Source organism: Cetorhinus maximus, chromosome 26 (assembly GCF_964194155.1).
Source record: "Cetorhinus maximus chromosome 26, sCetMax3.hap1.1, whole genome shotgun sequence".
In the NCBI taxonomy this organism is placed as follows: domain Eukaryota; kingdom Metazoa; phylum Chordata; class Chondrichthyes; order Lamniformes; family Cetorhinidae; genus Cetorhinus; species Cetorhinus maximus.
Genome location: NC_135904.1, coordinates 14,810,312 through 14,830,681, shown reverse-complemented (window position 1 = coordinate 14,830,681; position 20,370 = coordinate 14,810,312). Strand labels below are relative to the sequence as shown.

Sequence of the window (20,370 nt, the reverse complement as noted above, 5' to 3'; positions counted from 1 at the left end):
GTCCTCAGGAAGATCTAGATAATCTCATCAAATGGGCCAATATATAGGGAACGAAATTCAATATAGAGAAATGCATAATGTGAATCAGCAATACTCAATGTCCATCAGTATTCAACTACACAATGCACTATTCCCCCCTTGAAGTTACTAAAGAAAGCCATTACTTAGAAATCCACATCCAAAATAATTTGAAGTGGAAATGCACAAAGTCTGCACGCAGCTTCCAAGGTATCCTAAATGCTTGGGTTTGTGAAACAGAACTTCTATCACTCTTCAACTGGAGTAAAGGAAATGCTGTACCAGACATTGGTTCAACCACATCTAGAGTACAGTGTAGCTGCTTGGGATTCATATGCTTCTGAAAACATTACCCACCTTGAGAAAGTTCAATGCTGGGCAGCTCATTTTGTTACAAACAGTTACTTGCAAGATTCTAATGTCTCAGTGTTGGTTATGTCACAAGGCTGGCAGTCTCCAGAACTGAAGAAAAGCCGATGGGTCGACATGCCTCTATGTAATTTTGAATGAACAATTAAATATTTCTAAGCCGTGCATTAAGTCCAAAGTGACTGAGCTCATAGTTCAGAACCACCAGCTCCAACCCTACACATGCCAAGATGCTTCCTTTACTAATTCCTTATCACGCCCCACCCCCCCCCACCCCCAAAGAAACAATTAAGGACTGGAACAATCTTCCACAAACCTTAACCTCCATGCCCTCTTGGCAACTCATTGTGGATCTCCTGTGAAAACTCCCTGGAAGACTATAACAAGCAGACCCTTTCATCAGCCCAATCATTTTAATCCTCATTTGTATTACTCAATACAGACATGGAACAGAAACATACTGACACTGCATTCAGACATTGCAAATTGGTTCAGTTAGACAGTTAAATATACAAGAATTTCTCGGGTTAGAATCCGTAGAAACACTGGCACCGAGAAGACTTTTAACCCCTAAGTGAGCGGCTCCAGACACAAACGGTTTTCAAAGGGCAACCTGCCCCGAGCCGCCAGCGGGAACGGGAGCCCAATCCCAGGGTTTGAAGCTAGAACAGGCCAGACCCGCCCCCCGCAGCAGCGGTCGGTCAGTCAGTCAGTCAGTAGGCCCCAGGCCCGGTTAACAGCCTCAGCCACTCCCCAGTCCCTGCCCACACCCACACGCATACAGCCAGTGTAGGACGCACCGTACCCGCGATGGGGCAGAGCAGGCCCAGAGAGCGGTGTAGAGCCCGAGTTCTCCGTCCCTTCGTCACCCTGACAGCAACGACCGCCGATCCCCGGCTCCCGGACAACCCACAGCCACATCACATGACGCCGCTCACCGCGCCTGCGCGTCCGCCATCTTGTTAAAGGAGTTTAACAAGGCGCATGCGCGTCCCCCCAATATTTATAACGGGACTGTAACATAGCCTGGGGGATGCAATTACAGTCATAACGGCACAGGAGGAGGCCATTCAGTCTAAACTAACTCTTTGCAGCCCTGCAAGTTTATTTTACTGAAGTGCCCAACCAACTTCCCTTTGAAATGTATCATCTCCGCTTCCACCACTTTTACACTGAGTTCCAAGTCGCTGCTAAAAAGGTTTGTCACATTCCCCAGCCCGCATCTCCTTTAAATCTATATCCTCTAACCCTTTGCACCATCAAGTTAACCGGAACAGCTTTTCTTTGTCCATCTCATCTAAACCTGTCATAATATTATACCCCTTTATCAAATCTCCTTTGCTCCAAGGAGAACAACCCCAGTTTCTCCAAGCTAACCTTGTAACTAAAATCCCTCGTTCAGGAATTATCCCAGAAAATCTCCTCTGCATCCACATCAAGACCCTTCACATCCTTCTTAAATTGTGCTGACTAGAAATGGACACAATACTCCAGTTGTGGCCCAGCCTGAGCTTTGCAGTCGTTGGCGCACTGCCCTAGTCTGTTGGACTTTACTGCGAGCAGCTCTTAGTGCATTCAGAGTTTTCTCGGTTGGATCTCTCTTGAAAATGAATAGAAGTGCACTGCTTGGCTTCAATGATAGGTCCCACCACAGTGATGTTAGCCTTGAACCAGTCAGCAATTTTCTGCTCTTGCTTCCTATATGTTGAGAGTGTGGTATTGTAGATGGTGTCTTGGAATACATTCCGTTTTGCTTCTGCACTGTGTGGGCATTCCGGAGAGCGCCTGTTCAATTGAGCTGAGGAACTGTTGCTTTTTATCTGGGTAGGCAGTGTGGCTGAAGCTGATACCAGGGCGTCATTTCTGCTTTGAATGAAAAATCTTCAAGGGTTGCATCTTCAGCCTAGTGCACATTAGGGAGTGATCTATATCACAGTCAGCACTGTGGTAGCTGCCTGTGTTGGGGGGGAATACTAAACAGGAAGTCAGGCCTGGTGATGATCAGACAGCTGGTGCCAAAGCTCTGATCTTGGATGTCTCCAGGACACCATGTGGCATGGTTTATTCTGAAAGAAGGTGTTATACAAAGCTTGTGGTAGAAGCAAAGCTAAAGTAATCTCTGTTATTCTTACTTATCTTTCCCAAGCCATGATGTTCAATGCAGGAAAGCTATGCCTTTTGTAATGAAATCCTAAAGCAGGTAAGAATGTTCTGATTTGGGGATTCTCCTGATAGCAGTATCAAGCTTCTCACAGAACTGGTCTTTCACCTCTGCTGGAGCACAGTGTTGGAGCATAGATACTCATGAAGTTAACTAGCCCTGTTTGAGTTGAGAGGCAGATAGAGAGAACATATCTGAACCATTTGTTGGCGGGGGGTGGGGTTCTATCATCAGGAGCGGTGAGTTCCTTACAGTCAAACTTGTATCTTGCTTACATGTTTCTTCTGAACTCTTTCCTTGCCAGATGAATGTGTAATGTTTTTGTTTCAGTAATCTGCTCTCAGTGAGCTTGGTCTCCTCTAGGGATGCTATGTCAATGTTCAGCCTATCTAATTCCATGTTGATTACAGCTGCCTTGTAGCAGCTAGCTGCAAGTCATCAGTCAGTCCTGTGCACATGGTCCTGACACTCCAACTTGCCATTCAAAGATTTGGCATTTTTCTTTTTGTTTCCTTGATTGCCTGGTGTGATGGATTCCATCCATTCGTTGAGCAGAGACTCTCTCTGTTTCTTTTTAATATATATTATCTTTATTCTTGTGTCACAATGTAACCAGTTGTCAGGTGGACCAATATCTTGAGCTTAAAATTGAGTGGTAGGAACATGGAGTGCAGAGGACATCTGATGAAGATTTCTGACTGAAGACAAAGATACACACACAACAGACAGACACAGACGTGTCAGGACATGTCACTGGGACGGTGGCTAACCATCAGATACCCTGATTACAGAAACTGAACTAGATAATGGTCTCTTGGGTATGTGTGTGAATGACATTCTTCCTGCCTTACCAAGATACAGAAATCGTGTCCAATGCTGGCAGGTACCTGCGGACACCCCTGCTGAGAGCAGGAAATGACCACATGCAGATGGTCTCCTGTGGCCAGGGTGGGATTGATACCCAATTGGATGACTTGATTTAAGACATTACCTTATATGCCGAGAGACCAGGGTCAGAAAGGGGTATAAAGCCACAGCTCCCAAGGACATTGGGGCTGAACCAGGAAGTGTGATTTGGTCAGTTACTGGAAGTTATGTGGAGGAATTCATTCAGCGGACTGACCACTCAGGAATGAACCTCTGCATGTGGGTCTTACTAAGCAATTGGTGTTATAAGTATATACTATTGTTTTGTGGATTAATAAAGGCTTCCACATAAAGTGGGAATTGTACTCATTGTTTGTTGTGTGTCATTGATACCTAAGTATGGGGTGAGGACCTTAGAGGTTAGTGAAACCCTCTTGGTTAAGAGTCTTGCGACATAGGGGAACAAAGGATTTCAAAAGTCAGAGACACAGTCATCATGACTGATGACTTCGAATTAACCATAACCCCTAAACCAAAACAAATTTGGATCTAGTAACTTCTACCAGCAAGGGAGAGATTAGATGGAACAAACATAGACTCAAGAGGGAAGGAAAGTAGAGAAGGTAGGTCAGATCAATACCCAACTTTAAAAAAAACCTGGAAAATAAACAAGCCAGAACCCACCCTGTGTGCTTGTGGAAAGCCAGGACACGTCAAACAAAACTGTTTCTTCGCTAGGGGGAGCTGTGTTTTCAAACACTGTTTATAGCAAAGGTTGCTGAGATGCTGCCTAAAAGCAGGACAAATATCACAGTGCGAGTAAAAGGGCTTACTGGCATATGTTTTAAACGTTCCCCTCGAGAAACCTCACCAGTGACGTAAGTTGGTCATCGGTGTGATGACAGTCGGGGTTGTCCCAAGCTAAACCTACAGGGACTGAACCTACTGTTGGGAAATGACTTGGTGGGGGTACCAAATACTGTGCCCAATGGGTCAAAAGCAGTGCAGAGTTTGAGGAAACAGAAGGGAACCTGCAAAATTCTGCTCAGCTGCAGAGTGCTGAGGAAGTGCCTAACATCCTAGAGGGGCAATAGAACTAATAGGCATTATGGACACAAAAAAAAAGCCAGATGACTTAACGGAGGTGAGGAGCAAGCCTTCCAAGGTCAAGAGGGTCAGGATGGAGCCCACAAAAGTTAAAAAGGCCAAGGGAAGGCCAGTAGAACTTGAAAAGATTAAAGAGGCTGAACTCGTTATCAGACATCTTCTACCAGGATTTAAATAGGGACAGAATTCCCAAACCAGAAAGTGATGTGATGCCTCACCCAGTCAAAGTGCCACAGAGCAGTGCAGCTGAAGCTGGCTAGCCGCTTCTGGGCAGTAATGTCCCAGGGGACAAGGGGCAGGCTGGGGACAAACCAATCCCCAAGCTAACAGAAAAGGGTAAGTCAATACACCCTAAGATGAGCCTCACTTGTGAAAGCCAGAAGGGAAGCGCAAGGGCAGCTAATGTAGAATTGTCTACTGAACCATCGTATCAGGTTCAAAACTTCAATTCACCTAAACCCTGCAGTTCATTTCCAAGCCCACTGAGGATAAGGTGCAAGGGGAGAATCCAGACACCTCACAGGGGCTTAAAGACAATATGCAGTAACATTTCTGTTATCTGGCACTCTATCAACTGGAATTTGCTATTAACTGGAATTCTGGCGTCAGATCTGTTTTTTGATTGGGCATGTCAAACTCGCTGGTAATAATCATCAGCTCTGTCCTCGCACCGGTCTCAGACTCTCACTGCTCTGCAGCACCATCTCCCCTCAGCACCACTCACTCAATTCACACACTCCCGCACCTCTTGCGACCTCAGCACCCGTGTGATCACCCTGGAGCTTTCTCATTGGATGAGAACACGGAACTAATCTTATATCTCAGCTAGCCGGCATATTTGATTAATCGGCACCTCCCATTTCCAGAGAATGCCAGATAACAGAGATTTTCCTGTACCGCTGACCATCACCCTCGTTAAGAAACCTATCCTTGCCTTCAGAGGCCAGGAACTCCAATTCCCGATGAACCTCGGGCCTATGTGCAGTTCGGTTATTTAACACTCTTCAGGCTGAGGAGCAGCCCTGCGCGCCTGCACAGCAGGAAAGAAAAAGAATGGTGCGAAACGGCAGGTCAGGTAGCCTGATGTGGGGCGCCAGTATCTTGTAGGTGTCCCAGGGAGCAGGACACGGGAGGAGAACAGGGAAAGGTCCCAAAAGGTAAGGGACAAAGACAGGGATCATAAATAGGTCCCTTTAAGTAAAGTTAAAAGAAAGGAGTGGAATAATCGGCTCCAAATTCAAAAAAGAGTTGCAGGGAGCAGGCTTTAAGTGAGATGGATACGAGAAAAGCCCTGAAGATCTGAGAAGGCAGCTGAAGGTTGATGACTCTGTGCTGTTGGCCTACGGGGGCAAAGGTACCCCTTTGGAGCAGTGGTGTTCTGCTTGGCACGGCCAAAGATCTTAAATTGTGCTGGGAAGAGGATGCTTGAGTGTACTCGTAAATCCATGGGGAAAAGAATCATGGAAGGCGGGATTGAAACCCTGCGAGGTGGGTCATTGCTGAAGCCGTCTGAGTGGGAGCGACTTTTGAGAGAATTCCATGGCGAGATCTTCAGATGTGGAGATTGGAAACCCTCGTGAGAAAGACGAGTTTCAGTGAGGTTGGTTGGCTCACAATTTGACAGATGTCTGGGTGAGATGCTGAGTAATCTATGGAATCTGTTACGGTCACATCTGTCATCTATTGTGTAGTATGGTGTGTCCGACCACACCTGTTCATTCACACACACCTCATATTTACCCTGAATGTTAGAGTATAAGATACATATTGTAAATTGTTTTATCTTTCTGAACTTGTATAGTAAAGTTTATTTTTTTTGTTCAAAACCAGTGGAATTGTGTGGCTTTATTCACTTAGTAAGCATCTTGAATTTCATACTTTATCTACTTTAAACAAAGCATTATTGGTCCCTAACTGGATCTTTCCCCGCACTATGACCCAGAGTCTTCGTCTGTATCTGAACTTTGTGTGTGAGTGAGTGAAACATTGTAATTTTGGGGTAAATGACCTTCTGTTTTTAAACTCATAAATGTTTACTGCTGAAATTATTTAATTTGGGATCCACAATCTGAGGGTAAGAAAATACACACTTCTTACATAGAAACGTACTGATCATGGGCAGTAAAAGGAACTCAAATTCTGTCCCTGACAGTAATATTGGAAAATTTTGAAACTTTACTCTGTATTCCAATAGCCAAGTCACTTATTCATACTAAAAAAAGCAATGGTCCTAGTACTGAACCTTGGAGAACACCACGGTCTACCATTTTCCAGTCTGAAAAACAACCATCTATCACAACTTGTTGCTTTCTTTTCTTAAGCCAATTTTAAAAAAAATCCAAGCTGTCATTAATCTTCCCATTCCATGAGTGGGGGAAGGGGAGGGTGAGGGAAAGGGGAGGTGGGCAGGGGGAATGGGGGGAAGGGGAGGGGGTGGTGGGAAAGGGAAGGTGGGCAGGGGGAGGTGGGGAGGGGGAATGGGGGGGAAGGGGAGGGGGGTGGTGGGGGGGGGAAGGGGAGGGGGGTGGTGGGGGGGGGAAGGGGAGGGGGGTGGTGGGGGGGGGAAGGGGAGGGGGGTGGTGGGGGGGGGAGGGGGGTGGTGGGGGAGGGGAGGGGAGCGGAGGGAAGGTGGGCAGGGGGAAGTGGGGGGAAGGGGAGGTGGGGGGGAAGTGGGGTGGTGGGGGGGGAGGGGAGTGAGGGGGAGGGGATGGGGAGGGGAGCGGAGGGGGGAGGGGAGTGGAGGGGGGGTGTGGGAGGGTAAGTGAATGTAGAGCCGTACAATCGGATTTTCAGGTCAAATCACTTGCGATGACTCGGACACACATGCTTCTAAAAGATCTACATTATTATTTAATGTAAAGCCACGCACATGAAGATTCCCAGATTCAAATGTCCCCAGAATTAGGCAACGCTGCATATTTAATATCCATCCTGAGAACATGCTGGTGTGCCTTTTCCTCAAGCTACTGCTGTCCTTGTATCAATGTAATCCATAATATTCTTAGATCAAAAATTCCAGGATTGGAGCAACAAGTGAGGCAGAGGTGATGTTGTACAATGACAGATGCAGGCCTTCATCCAACAGTCCAATAATTCAGGCATCATTGCCCTGTTCTATCGCTGTAATCTGCACAACCCTCCGAGATCTCTGCACTCCTCTAATTCTTGCCTCCTGGCCATCCCCAATTTCCATTATTCCATCAGTGATGGCAGTGCCTTCAGCTGCCTGGGCTCTGGAATTCCCTACCTGAACCCATTTCCCTCTCTTTCCTCCTTTTGGATGTTCTTAAGGATTGGCTAACTAACAGGAAACAAGAGTCAGGATAAATGAGCCATTTTCTGGTTGGCAAACACAGGCATCAGTGCTCAGGCCTCAACTATTTATAATCTATATTAATGGCTTGGATGAAGGGACCAAGTGTGTGGTAGCCAAATTTTCTGATGATACAAAAATAAGTAGGGGAGAACATAAGAAATAGAAGCAGCTGTGGACCACATAGCCCATCAAGCCTGCTCCACCATTCAATACACTCATGGCTGATCTTGGGCTTCAACTCCATTTTCCTGCCTCACCCCCCCTATTCCTTTAATTCCCTGAGACCAAAAATCTGTCTATCCCAGCCTTAAATGTATTCAATGATGGAGCATCCACGACACTCTGGGGTAGAGAATTCCAAAGATTCACAATCCTTTTAGTGAAGAAATTTTCCCCATCTCAGTCCTAAATGATCAGCCCCTTATCCTCAGGCTGTGACCCCGTGTTTTAGATTCCCCAACCAATGGAAACAATCTCTCTGTGTTCACCCTATGAAGCCCCTTCAAAATTTTGCAGATTTCAATGAGATCGCCTCTCATTCTTCTAAACTCCAGAGAATATAAGCCAATTCACACAGCCTCTAATCATGAGACAATCCTATCATTCCAGGGGCCAATTTCACAGCACCGTCTAAAATACGAGTATATCCTTTCTTAAATGTGGAGACCAAAACTACACACAGTACTCCAGATGCAATCTCACCAAAACCCTGTACAACTGTAGTAAGACTTCTTTATTCTTGTACTCAAATCCCCTCGAGGGACAGGAGTATGCAATGGGATATCAGTAGGTTAAACGGCTGGGCAAAACTTTGGCAAAAATGTGAAGTTACCCACTTTTGGTAGGAGGAACGGAAAAGCAAAATATTATTTAGGAGAGACAGGCAGAGGTTAGGAGAAATTTCCTCACTTGGAGGGGATGAATCTTTGGAATTCTCTACCCCAGAGCTGTGGAGTTTGGGATACAAGAGGCTCAAGTGTGATGGGGGACAAGCAGGAAAATGGAGTAAAGGCCAAAACCAAAACAAAAACACCTGGAAAAACTCAGCAGGTCTGGCAGCATCGGCGGAGAAGAGCACAGTTGACGTTTCGAGTCCTCAAGACCCTTCAACAGAACTAAGTAAAAATAGGAAAAGGGTGAAATATAAGCTGGTTTAAGGGGGGGGGGGCGGGGGGGGGGGTGGTTGTTGGGACAAGCAAGCAGTGATAGGAGGAGATAACCAAAAGATGTCACAGACAAAAGAACAGAGAGGTGTTGAAGGTGGTGATATTATCTAAAAGAATGTGCTAATTAAGAGTGGACAGCACGACAAGCAAGGTAGCTCTAGTGGGGGTGGGGTGAAATAAACAATGGGTGGAATACATTTAAAAATAATGGAAATAGGTGAGAAAAGAAAAATCTATATAAATTATTGGAAAAAACAAAAAGGAGGGGGAAGAAACGGAAAGGGGGTGGGGATGGAGGAGGGAGTTCAAGATCTAAAATTGTTGAACTCAATATTCAGTCCAGAAGGCTGTAAAGTGCCTAGTCGGAAGATGAGGTGCTGTTCCTCCAGTTTGCGTTGAGCTTCACTGGAACAATGCAGCAGGCCAAGGACAGACATGTGGGCAAGAGAGCAGGGTGGAGTGTTAAAATGGCAAGCGACAGGGAGGTCTGGGTAATGCTTGCGGACAGACCGAAGGTGTTCTGCAAAGCGATCACCCAGTCTGCGTTTGGTCTCTCCAATGTAGAGGAAACCGCATTGGGAGCAACGAATGCAGTAGACTAAGTTGGGGGAAATGCAAGTGAAATGCTGCTTCACTTGAAAGGAGTGTTTGGGCCCTTGGACGGTGAGGAGAGAGGAAGTGAAGGGGCAGGTGTTGCATGTTCTGCGTTTGCATGGGGAGATGCCGTAGGAGGGGGTTGATGAGTAGGGAGTAATGGAGGAGTGGACCAGGGTGTCACGGAGGGAACGATCCCTACGGAATGCCGCCGGGGGGGGTGAAGGGAAGATGTGTTTGGTGGTGGCATCATGCTGGAGTTGGCAGAAATGGCAGAGGATGATCCTTTGAATGCGGAGGCTGGTGGGGTGATAGGTGAGGACAAGGGGGACCCTATCATGTTTCTGGGAGGGAGGAGAAGGCGTGAGGGCGGATGCGTGGGAGATGGGCCAGACACGGTTGAGGGCCCTGTCAACTACCGTGGGTGGAAAACCTCGGATAAGGAAGAAGGAGGACATATCAGAGGAACTGTTTTTGAAGGTAGCATCATGAGAACAGATGCAACGGAGGTGAAGGAACTGAGAGAATGGGATGGAGTCCTTACAGGAAGCGGGGTGTGAGGAGCTGTAGTCGAGGTAGCTGTGGGAGTCGGTAGGCTTGTAATGGATATTGGTGGACAGTCTATCACCAGAAATTGAGACAAGAGAGGTCAAGGAAGGGAAGGGTAGTGTCAGAGATGGACCATGTGAAAATGATGGAGGGGTGGAGATTGGAAGCAAAATTAATAAATTTTTCCAGGTCCCGACGAGAGCATGAAGCAGCACTGAAGTAATCATCGATGTACCGGAGAAGGAGTTGTGGGAGGGGACCGGAGTACGACTGGAACAAGGAATGGGGTTCCCCATAAAGAGACAGGCATAGCTGGGGCCCATGCGGGTACCCATAGCCACACCTTTTATTTGGAGGAAGTGAGAGGAGTTAAAGGAGAAATTGTTCAGTGTGAGAACAAGTTCAGCCAGACGGAGGAGAGTAGTGGTGGATGGGGATTGTTCGGGCCTCTGTTCGAGGAAGAAGCTGAGAGCCCTCAGACCATCCTGGTGGGGGATGGAGGTGTAGAGGGATTGGACATCCATGGTGAAGAGGAAGCGGTTGGGGCCAGGGAACTGGAAATTGTTGATGTGACGTAAGGTGTCAGAGGGATCACAGATGTAGGTGGGAAGGGACTGGACAAGGGGAGAGAGAAGGGAGTCACGGTAGCGAGAAATGAGTTCCGTGGGGCAGGAACAGGCTGACACGATCGGTCTGTCCCGGAGATACCTGTAATCCTGGGTGGGTTCGAAACATGAGGGATGGAATTTCAGTTGAAATCCACATGGGGTGAGTCGGAGACGGAGACAGTCACTGAGAAAGGAAATATGGCTGTGAAAGCGGGTTTTAGTAAACACCTTGTCAAACACCAGGAGAGAAGTGGAAAGCAATGAAGGTGAACAAGGCAAGAGAGAGATTCGAAAAACAAAGCTTCCTCAAGGTAGACATTCCCTGTGTCCCGGAGATACCTGTAATCCTGGGTGGGCTAAAGCCAAAACCAGATGAGCTGTGATCTTAATGAATGGTGGAGCAGGCTGGAGGGGGCCCTACCTCATTGACCATGTTTTTCCCCCCCCCTGTCCTGCCCTAACACCTCTCAGCGTGGCACCTCGCGAGGTGCGCTGGCCAAATGCAAGTTGTTGTTCGCTCCTTCACCAAGATGGCGGCGGGCAGCCTGAGCGCGCGGGCCGGGGGTCACGTGTGCTCACCCTCACCCTCCGCGGTCCGCTTTGTGCTCGCTCCTTCCGCGGGGCCTCCTCCCGCCAGCGGCCCGGCCTGTGCGACCAAGCGGCACCTTGGCCTGAGCGACCGCACCGACCGTCGAGGTAGGTATGGGGGGGGCCCCCGGGCTCACTCATTGACGGACCGAGAGTGAGTAGCGGGCCGATGGTGGTGGGTGGGTGGGAAGGGGGTGATCGGGGACCGGGACTCAGGCCCCTGGCCCTGGCCTTGGCCTGGCGCTGCCCGGCCCGGTGTGGAGCTGCCCGGACTCGGCGCTCTGTTGGGTACGGGGCGGGCGGACGGTTGAAGCTTTTCCAGGTCACGCTGAGGCGATGGCCTACCGGATGTGGAAGTTGATCTTTCTCTCGGCGCCTGAAAGGAGAATGGACTTCCCCCGGAAAGGCCCCGGGCCGCCCGCCCGCTTCCTGTGACTTCCCCCCCCACCCCCCCGGGCCGCCCAGTGAAGCGGGAGCCGCCACGGCGGCGGGGGCTCCGTACCCCCCGCCCCCGGTGAAGGGCTCGGCTGGTTGTTTCTGGCCTCCCGGGAAAGCCGCTTTCGCCCATTCCCCTGCCTCGCCCCGGGGGCACCGGCACCGGCCCCGGGGGGTGAGGGGTAAATGTGAGGGGAACTGGGGAAAAGGGGCACAGAAAGAGCCCATGGGATAGGGTGTCCCCCCCCCCCCCCCCCAGCAACCGAGACAGAAATATAACTCTCCCCCCCGGCCCCCGAACCAAAGGCACTGCCTTGTCCAGCTTAAGAAATTGGACATGAGGTGGTTTTGGTGGAGTGTCTGTTTCTGGTGGAGTGTCTGTTTCTGGTGGAGTGTCTGGTTTTGGTGGAGTGTCTGGTTTTGGTGGAGTGTCTGTTTTGTTAGTGACAGTAGTTGCAGTGAGATGGTGCTCAGGTGATCATTCCTATTACTGGTGAACATTTTGTGCAAGTAGCTAGGTTCTGGGAGCCAGTCCCCCGTTTAATTGAGAGAGGCGGCAAAGCTCAGCAAATCATTCATTTTTCGGCGGCGATCACCATAAGGGACTCTGGTTTACTTTCCTGCTGATTATTTTCCCCCCACTCTGGGACTGGGGTGAGGAGGACAGTTGCAGCAACTCTGATTTAAGTTTATATCTATCTAATCTTTCTCTGGAAAGCTTAAACTGTTAGCAGAGTTATAGCATGTATCTGGTCCTGTAAGAATGCTGAATACCTCTACTAAAAAATCTGACCACATCACCCAAGAGATGGCTTTCTTATTTAGAGATAAGTATCCAGCCTTACTGCTGACTAAACATACAGTTTAAGTATAATAAACTTTTTTTTCTGAAATGGGAAAACTCCATAGTAACCAAACAATGCCTGCAATATAACACCCTAATGTAAAAGTTACAATTGGAACACTAGCAATTTGGAAAAATAAATTTAAGAATCACAATGTATATAGTGCTTGACAAGCTTACTGTGTTATAACTGATAGCAGATAGCTTGTTCTTATGATGGATCGGTTTCCTTGGATTTTAGCCAGTTCAGAGAGCAGTAGCCCCTATCTATGTAAATTTGCAGGATTATCAGAGATTGAATTTGAATTTTTGGTTTGATATTTTTGCGGATGAAACCATAATATATTTCGCAGTATCAGAGCTGGCTCTGGCCTCCAGTGTAGTAAAAAGGATGCATTATCTAGGGGCCACTCACATCCCAAAAGTCTTTGTTTACTTTGGGTAAAGATGTAGTACATCCCAGTTCAATGCCTGCTTTGTCAATACAGTATTTTGTTGAATGGGATCTGGCCCTTTTTTTTTACAATTGTTATGATCCTTGGCCAGATCCCCAAGTTGTTGATAAGATCCAATTAGGGACCAATAATATTTTGTTTAAAGACGACAAAGTCTGAGGGTCAAGACACCTGCTAGTAGAATAAAGCCACAAGATTTCACGGGTTTTGAACAAACAAAAATAAACATTACTATACAAAGTCAGAAAGATAAAACAATTTACAATATCTCTCTTATACTCTAACATTCAGGGTAAAGATGAGGTACAGATGAATTAGCAGGCAAACTATATTCGAGCGCACAACACTGCACAACAAATGCCAAATGTGACCAAAATGGACTGTGGATTTCTCAACAATGCACCCAGATGTCAGTAACACTGAGTCAACAATCTCATTGGAACTCCGTCTCACAAGGAATTCCAGTCTTCACTTTTGAAGACCTTGCCTTGAAATTCTCTCCAAATATTGCTGCACCTCGGACAGCTTTAATAATGGCCCACCGAGCAGGGTTTCAGTCATGCCTTCCAAGATTCCGTTCCCCTGGATTCCCCAGTGTGCTAAAACCATCAACTTAGAAGCACAATTTCAACTCTTTGACCGTGCCAAGCAGAGCAGTACTGCTCCAAAGAGGAACCTTTGCCTCATCGGTCCGCAGCATGGAGCCACCAACCTTCAGCTGCCTCCTTGGATTTTCAGGGCTCCCCTCAAGCTCCCTTCAATTGCTGGACTCGAACGACAGCTCACCTTGCAGGGTTTCAATCTCGCCTTCCGAGATTCCGTTCCCCCTGATTCCTGAGTATGCACCCATGCTCCAAATTATAGCCACGACTTCAGATCTTCGGCCATGCTGAGCAGAACGCTACAGCTCCAAAGGGGTACCTTTGCCAAAACAGCCTGCTTCACTTAAAGTCTGATCCCAGCAGCGGGTTCACTGAGTTCCTGCAGTGCGTCTTGTAGATGGTACACACTGCTGCCACTGTGCGTTGGTGGTGGAGGGAGTGGATGTTGAAGGTGGTGGGTGGGTTGCCAGTCAAGCGGGCTGATTTGCCCTGGATGGTTTCAAGCTTCTTGAGTGTTGCTGGAGCTGCACTCATCCAGGCAAGTGGAGAGTATTCCATCACACTCCTGACTTGTGCTTTGCAGATGGTGGGAAGGCTTTGGGGAGTCAGGAGGTGAGTTACTCACTGCAGGATTCCTAGCCTCTAACCTGCTCTTGTGGCCACAGTGCTTATATGGCTAGTTCAGTTCAGTTTCTGATCAATGGTAACCTCCAGGATGTTGATATTGGGGATTCAGTGATGGTCAAGGGGCAATGGTTAGATTCTCTCTTGCTGGAGATGGTCATTGCCTGGCACTTATGTGGCGTAAATGTTACTTGCTACTTGTTAGCCCAAGCCTGGATATTGTCCAGGTCTTGCTGCATTTGGACATGGGCTGCTTCAGTGTCTGAGGAGTCGCGAATGGTGCTGAACATTGAGCAATCATCAGCGAACATCCCCACTTCTGACCTTATGATGGAAGGAAGGTCATTGATGAAGCAGCTGAAGATGGTTGGGCTGAGGACACAACCCTGAGGAACTCCTGCAGTGATGTCCTGGGACTGAGATGATTGACCTCCAACAACCACAGCCATTTCCCATTGTGCTAGGTATGACACCAACCAGCAGAGAGTTTCCCCCTTGATTCCCATTGACTCCAATTTTGCTAGGGCTCGTTGATGTCAAGGTCAGTCACTCTCACCTCACTTCAGGAGTCCAGCTCTTTTGTCCATGTTTGAACCATGGCTGTAATGAGGTCAGGAGCTGAGTGACCCTGGCAGGACCCAAACTGAGTGTCAGTGAGCATGTTATTGCTAAGCAAGTGCCTCTTGATAGTACTGTTGATGACCCCTTCCATCACCTTACTGATGATTGAAAGTAGACTGATGGGGCGGTAATTGGCTGGGTTGGATTTATCCTGTTTTTTGTGTACAGGACATACCTGGGCAATTTTCCACATTTCCCAGTAGATGCCAGTGCTGTAGCTGTACTGGAACAGCTTGGCTAAGGGTGCAGCAAGTTCTCGAACACAAGTCTTCAGTACTATTGCCGGAATATTGTCAGGGCCCATAGCCTTTGTAGTATCCAGTGCCTTCAACAGTTTCTTGATATCATGTGGAGGGAATTGAATTGGCTGAAGTCTGGCAGCTGTGATGCTGGGGACCTCCGGAGGAGGCCGAGATGAATCATCCATTCAGCACTTCTGGCTGAAAGTGGTTGCAAACGTTTCAGTCTTGTGTTTCGCACTGATATGCTGGGCTCCCCCATCATTGAAGATGGGGATATTTGTGGAGCCTCCTCCTCCAGTGAGTTGTTTAATTGTCCACCACCATTCGCAACTGGATATGGCAGGACTGCAGAGCTTAGATCTGATCTGTTGGCTGTGGGATCACTTAGCTCTGTCTATCACTTGCTGCTTATGCTATTTGGCACGCAAGTAGTCCTGTGTTGTAGCTTCACCAGGTTGAAACCTCATTTTTAGGTATACCTGGTGCTGCTGCTGGCATGCCCTCCTGCGCTCTTCATTGAACCAGGGTTGATCCCCTGACTTGATGGTAATGGTAGAGTGTGGGATATGCTGGGCGATGAGGTTACAGAATGTGGTTGAGTACAATTCTGCTGCTGCTGATGGCCCACAGCGCCTCATGGATGCCCAATCTTGAGTTGCTAGTTCTGTTCGAAATCTATCTCATTTAGCATGGTGGTAGTGCCACACAACACAATGGAGGGCACCCTCAATGTGAAGATGGGCCTTTGTCTCCATAAGGACTGTTTGGTGGTCATTCCTACTGATGCTGTCATGGACTTATACATCTGTGGCAGGCAGATTGGTAAGGATGAGGTCAAGTATGTTTTTCCCTCTTGTTGGTTCCATCGCCACCTTTTGCCGACCCAGTCTAGCAGCTATGTCCTTTAGGACTCGGCCAGCTTGGTCAGTAGTGGCGCTACTGAACCACTCTTGGTGATGGACATTGAAGTCCCCCACCCAGAGTACATTCTGTGCCCTTGCCACTTTCACTGCTTCCTCCAGGTGGTTTTCAATGTGGAGGGGGTATCAGCTGAGGCTGATATGTGGTAATCAACAGGAGGTTTCCTTGCCCATGTTTGACCTGATACCATGAGACTAAACGGGGCCTGGAGTCGATGTTGAGGACTCCCAGGGCAACTCCTCCCGACTGTATACCACTGTGCCGCCACCTCTGCTGGGCCTGTCCTGCCGGTGGGACAGGACATACCCAGGGATGGCGATGGTGGTGTCTGGGACATAGTCATACTCACAGAACCATACCTTGCAGCCAATGTCAGGCTGTTGCTTGACTAGTCTGTGGGATAACTCTCCCAATTTTGGCACTAGCTCCCAGATGTTAGTAAGGAGGACTTTGCAGGGTTGACAGGACTGAGTTTGTCGTTGTTGTTTCCGGTGCCTAGTCGATGCCGGGTGGTCCACTCGGTTTCTTTTCTTATCCAGTTTTCCGTAGCGGTTTGATACAGCTGAGTGGCTTGCTGGGCCATTTCACAGGGCATTTAAGAGTCAAGCACATTGCTGTACGTCTGGAGTCACAAGTCAGTCAGACCAGGTAAGGACAGCAGATTTCTATCCCTAGAGCTCATTTGTGAACCAGATGGGTTTTTACAACAATCAACAATGGTTTCATGGTCATTGTTAGACTTTTAATTCCAGATTTTTATTGAATTCAATCCCACCATCTGCTGTGGTGGAATTTGAACCTGGGTTCTGGATTACTAGCCCAATGATAATACCCATTCGCCATTGCCTCCCCCTAATCGTCCTTGAGAAGGTGGTGGTGAGTTGCCTTGAACTGCTGCAGTCCCTGTGGTGTAGGAAGACTCTCAGTTTATCTACACCAATGTACCTACACCAAGGGTGATGAAAGGAGGAGTAGGGCCAATTTGGGACCCAAAAGGGGATTTAAACACGGAGGCAGAGGGCATAGCTGAGGTATTAAATGAATACTTTTCATCTGTCTTTATCAAGGAAGAAGATGCTACCCTGACCATGGTAAAAGATTATGTAATTCAGACTCAAGATGGGTTTAAATTTGTAAAGCAGGTATTGGATAGGTTATCTGCACTTAAAAGTTGATGATTCATTGGGACCAATCCAAGGATACTGAGGGAAGTGAGAGTGGAAATTGTAGAGGCTCTGGCCATAATTTTTCAGCCGCCTTTAGACTCGGGGTGGTGCCTGAGGACTGGAGAATTGCAAGCAGAATCACAGCATTTTAATGGCACAGAAGGAGGCCATTCGGCCCATCATGTCTGCTCCGGCTCTCCAAATGAGCATTATGACCTAGTGCAATTGCCCTGCCTTTTCCCCATACCCCTGCACTTTGTTCCTATTCAAATAATTATCCAGTGCCCCCTTGAATGCCTCGATTGAACCTGTCTCCGTCACACTTCTAGGTAGTGCACTCCAGACCCAAACCACTCATTGTATGAAAACATTTTTCTCACGTCACATTTGTTTCTTTTGCAAATCACTTTAAATCTGTGCCCCCTTGTTCTTGATCTTTTTGCAAGCGAGAACAGCTTCTCCTTATCTTCTCTGTCCAGCCCCCTCATGATTTTGAACATCTCTATCAAATCTCCTCTCAGCCTTCTCCTCTCCAAAGAGAACAGCACCATCCTCTCCAATCTTTCCTCATAGCTGATATTTCTCATCCCTGGAACTATTCTTGTAAACCTCTTATGCATTGTCTCCAATGTGTTTACATCCTTCATTTAATGTTGTGCTGTGTATTGTACAGAATGCTCTTGCTGAGGTCTAACGAGTGTCTTATCTAAATCTGTTATAAAGGATGTAATAGCAGAGCATTTAAAATACATAATGTGATCAAGCAGAGTCTTCATGAAGGGGAAACCATGCCTGACAAATTTATTACAATTCTTTGAGGAGGTAACAAGCAGGATAGATAAAGGGGAACCATGAGATGTAATATATTTGGATTTCCAAAAGGCGTTCAATAAGGTACTGAACATAAGACTACTTAATAAGATAAAAGCCCATAGTGTTGGGGTAGTACATTAGCATGGACAGAGGACTGGCTAACTAACAGAAAACAGAGAGTTGGGATAAGGGGGGCATTTTCAGGATGGCAACCTGTAACTAGTGGAGTGCCACAGGGATCAGTGCTGGGGCCATAATTATTTACAATATACATTAATGACTTGGATGAGGGAAGTGAATATACTATCACCAAGTTTGCCGTTGACACAAATAGGTGGCAAGGCAAGTGGTGAGGATGACACAAGGAGTCTGCAGAGGGATATGGACAGGTTAAGTGAGTAGGCAAAAACGTGGCAGATGGAATATAATGTGGGAAAATGTGAGGTATGCACTTTGGCAGGAAGAGTAGAGGAGCTGAATGTTTAAATGGAGAAAGACTGCAGAAGGCTGCGACAGAGAGTGATTTGTGGCTTCTTGTGCATGAATCCCAAAAAGCTAGCATACAAGTTCAGCAGGTAATAGGAAAGGCAAATGGAATGCTGGCCTTTATTTCAAAGGGACTGGAGTATAAAAATAGAGAAGCTGTGCTAAAAATATACAAGGCAGTAGTTAGACCACATCTAGAGTACTGTGAACAGTTTGGGTCCCCTGTCTAAGGAAGGATATACTGGCATTGGAGACAGTCCAGAGAAGGTTCACTAGGTTGATCCTGGGCATGGAGGGATTTTCCTATGAGGGGAAGTTGAGTAGGTTGGGCCTGTACTCATTGAAGTTTAGAAGAATGACAGGCGACATTATTGAAACATATAAAATTCTTAGGGAGCTTGACAGGGTAGGAGAGGTTGTTTCCCCTTGTGGGCGAGTCTAGGACCAGAGGGCATAATTTCAGAGTAAGGGGTCGCCCATTTAAAACAGATGAGGAGGAATTTCTTCTCTTAGAGGATAGTGAATCTGTGGAATTCTTTACCGCAGAGGGCTGTAGAGGCTGGGCCGCTAAGTATATTCAAAGCTGAGATAGACATATTTTCAATCAGTAAGGGAATCAAGGGTTATGCAGAAAAGGCAGTAAAGTGGGATTGAGGATTATCATACATGATCTCATTGAATGATGGAGCAGACTCGTTGGGCCGAATGGCCTACTTCTGCTCCTATGTCCTATGGCCTAATTCAGCATTTCCTCCTTGCTCTTGTACTCTATGCCTCTATTAATAAAGCCCAGGATACTATATGCTTTATTAACTGCTCTCTCCACCTGTCCTGTCACCTTCAATGATCTATGCACATATACACCCAGGTCTTTCTGCTCCTGTACCCCCTTCAAAATTTTACCCTTTATTTTATATTGTCTGACCATGTTCTTCCTACCAAAATGCATCACCTCACACTTCTCCGCATTGAACTTCATCTGCCACCTATCTGCCCACTCCACCAACTTGTCTATGTCCATTTGAAGTTCTACACTGTCCTCCTTGCAGTTTACAACACTTCCAAGCTTTGTATCATCCGCTAACTTTGAAATTGCCCCCTGCACACTAAAGATCTAGATCATTAATATATATCAGGAAAAGCAAGGGTCCCAATACTGACCCCTGGGGAACTCCACTACAAACCTTCCTCCAGTCTAAAAAATATCCATTGACCATTATTTCTGCTTCCTATTTTTCAGCCAATTTTGCATCCACTTTGCTACTGTCCCTTTTATTCCATGAGCAATAACTTTTCTCTCAAGTTTACACCCCTGTTCAAAAAAGGGTGTTAAGATAAGCCCAGCAACTACAGGCCAGTCAGTTTAACTTGATAGTTGGGAACTTCTTGAAACAATAATTCTGGACAGAATTATTAGTCACATGAAAAAAGGTGCGCTAATTAAGGAAAGTCAGCATGGATTTCTAAAGGGGAAATCATGTTTAACCAACTGGCTGGAGTTTTTTGAAAGGGTAACAGATAGGATTGATGAGGGTTTTGCTGTTGATGTAGTGTGCATGGACTTCCAAAAGGGATTTGATACAGTGCCACAGAACAGACTTGTGAGCAAAGTTATAGTTCGTGGAATAAAAGGGATAGTCGCAGCATGGATATGGAATTGGCTGATTGACAGTAGTGGTTAATGGATGTTTTTCGTGCTGGAGGAAGGTTTGTAGTGGAGTTCCCCAGGGATCAGTGTTGGGACTCTTGCTTTTCCTGATAAATACTAATGATCTAGATCTTGGTGTGCAGAGCACAGTTTCAAAGTTTGTGGATGAT

At 47.1% G+C, this 20,370-nt stretch overlaps 2 protein-coding genes across 19 annotated transcripts in view; one reads left to right on the top strand and one right to left on the bottom strand.

The window, feature by feature from the left end:
- Positions 1–11,280, bottom strand: part of usp8 (ubiquitin specific peptidase 8) — a 55,246-nt gene extending 43,966 nt beyond the window's left edge. For 3 of the 6 annotated variants that reach the window (XM_078530175.1, XM_078530180.1, XM_078530181.1), the window contains exon 1: positions 980–1,067. The gene's annotated coding sequence lies outside the window, so the exon portion shown is untranslated. Of the gene's footprint in view, positions 1–979; positions 1,068–1,187; positions 1,337–11,176 lie in introns of those variants that run through there. The other 3 variants (XM_078530179.1, XM_078530176.1, XM_078530178.1) reach the window with 3 other exon arrangements.
- A 143-nt stretch (positions 11,281–11,423) lies between these two features.
- The window catches only part of gabpb1 (GA binding protein transcription factor subunit beta 1), a 91,487-nt gene continuing 82,540 nt past the window's right edge, over positions 11,424–20,370 (top strand). For 12 of the 13 annotated variants that reach the window (XR_013573471.1, XM_078530162.1, XM_078530169.1 and 9 more), the window contains exon 1: positions 11,424–11,451. The gene's annotated coding sequence lies outside the window, so the exon portion shown is untranslated. Of the gene's footprint in view, positions 11,452–14,650; positions 16,736–20,370 lie in introns of those variants that run through there. The other variant, XM_078530163.1, reaches the window with a different exon arrangement.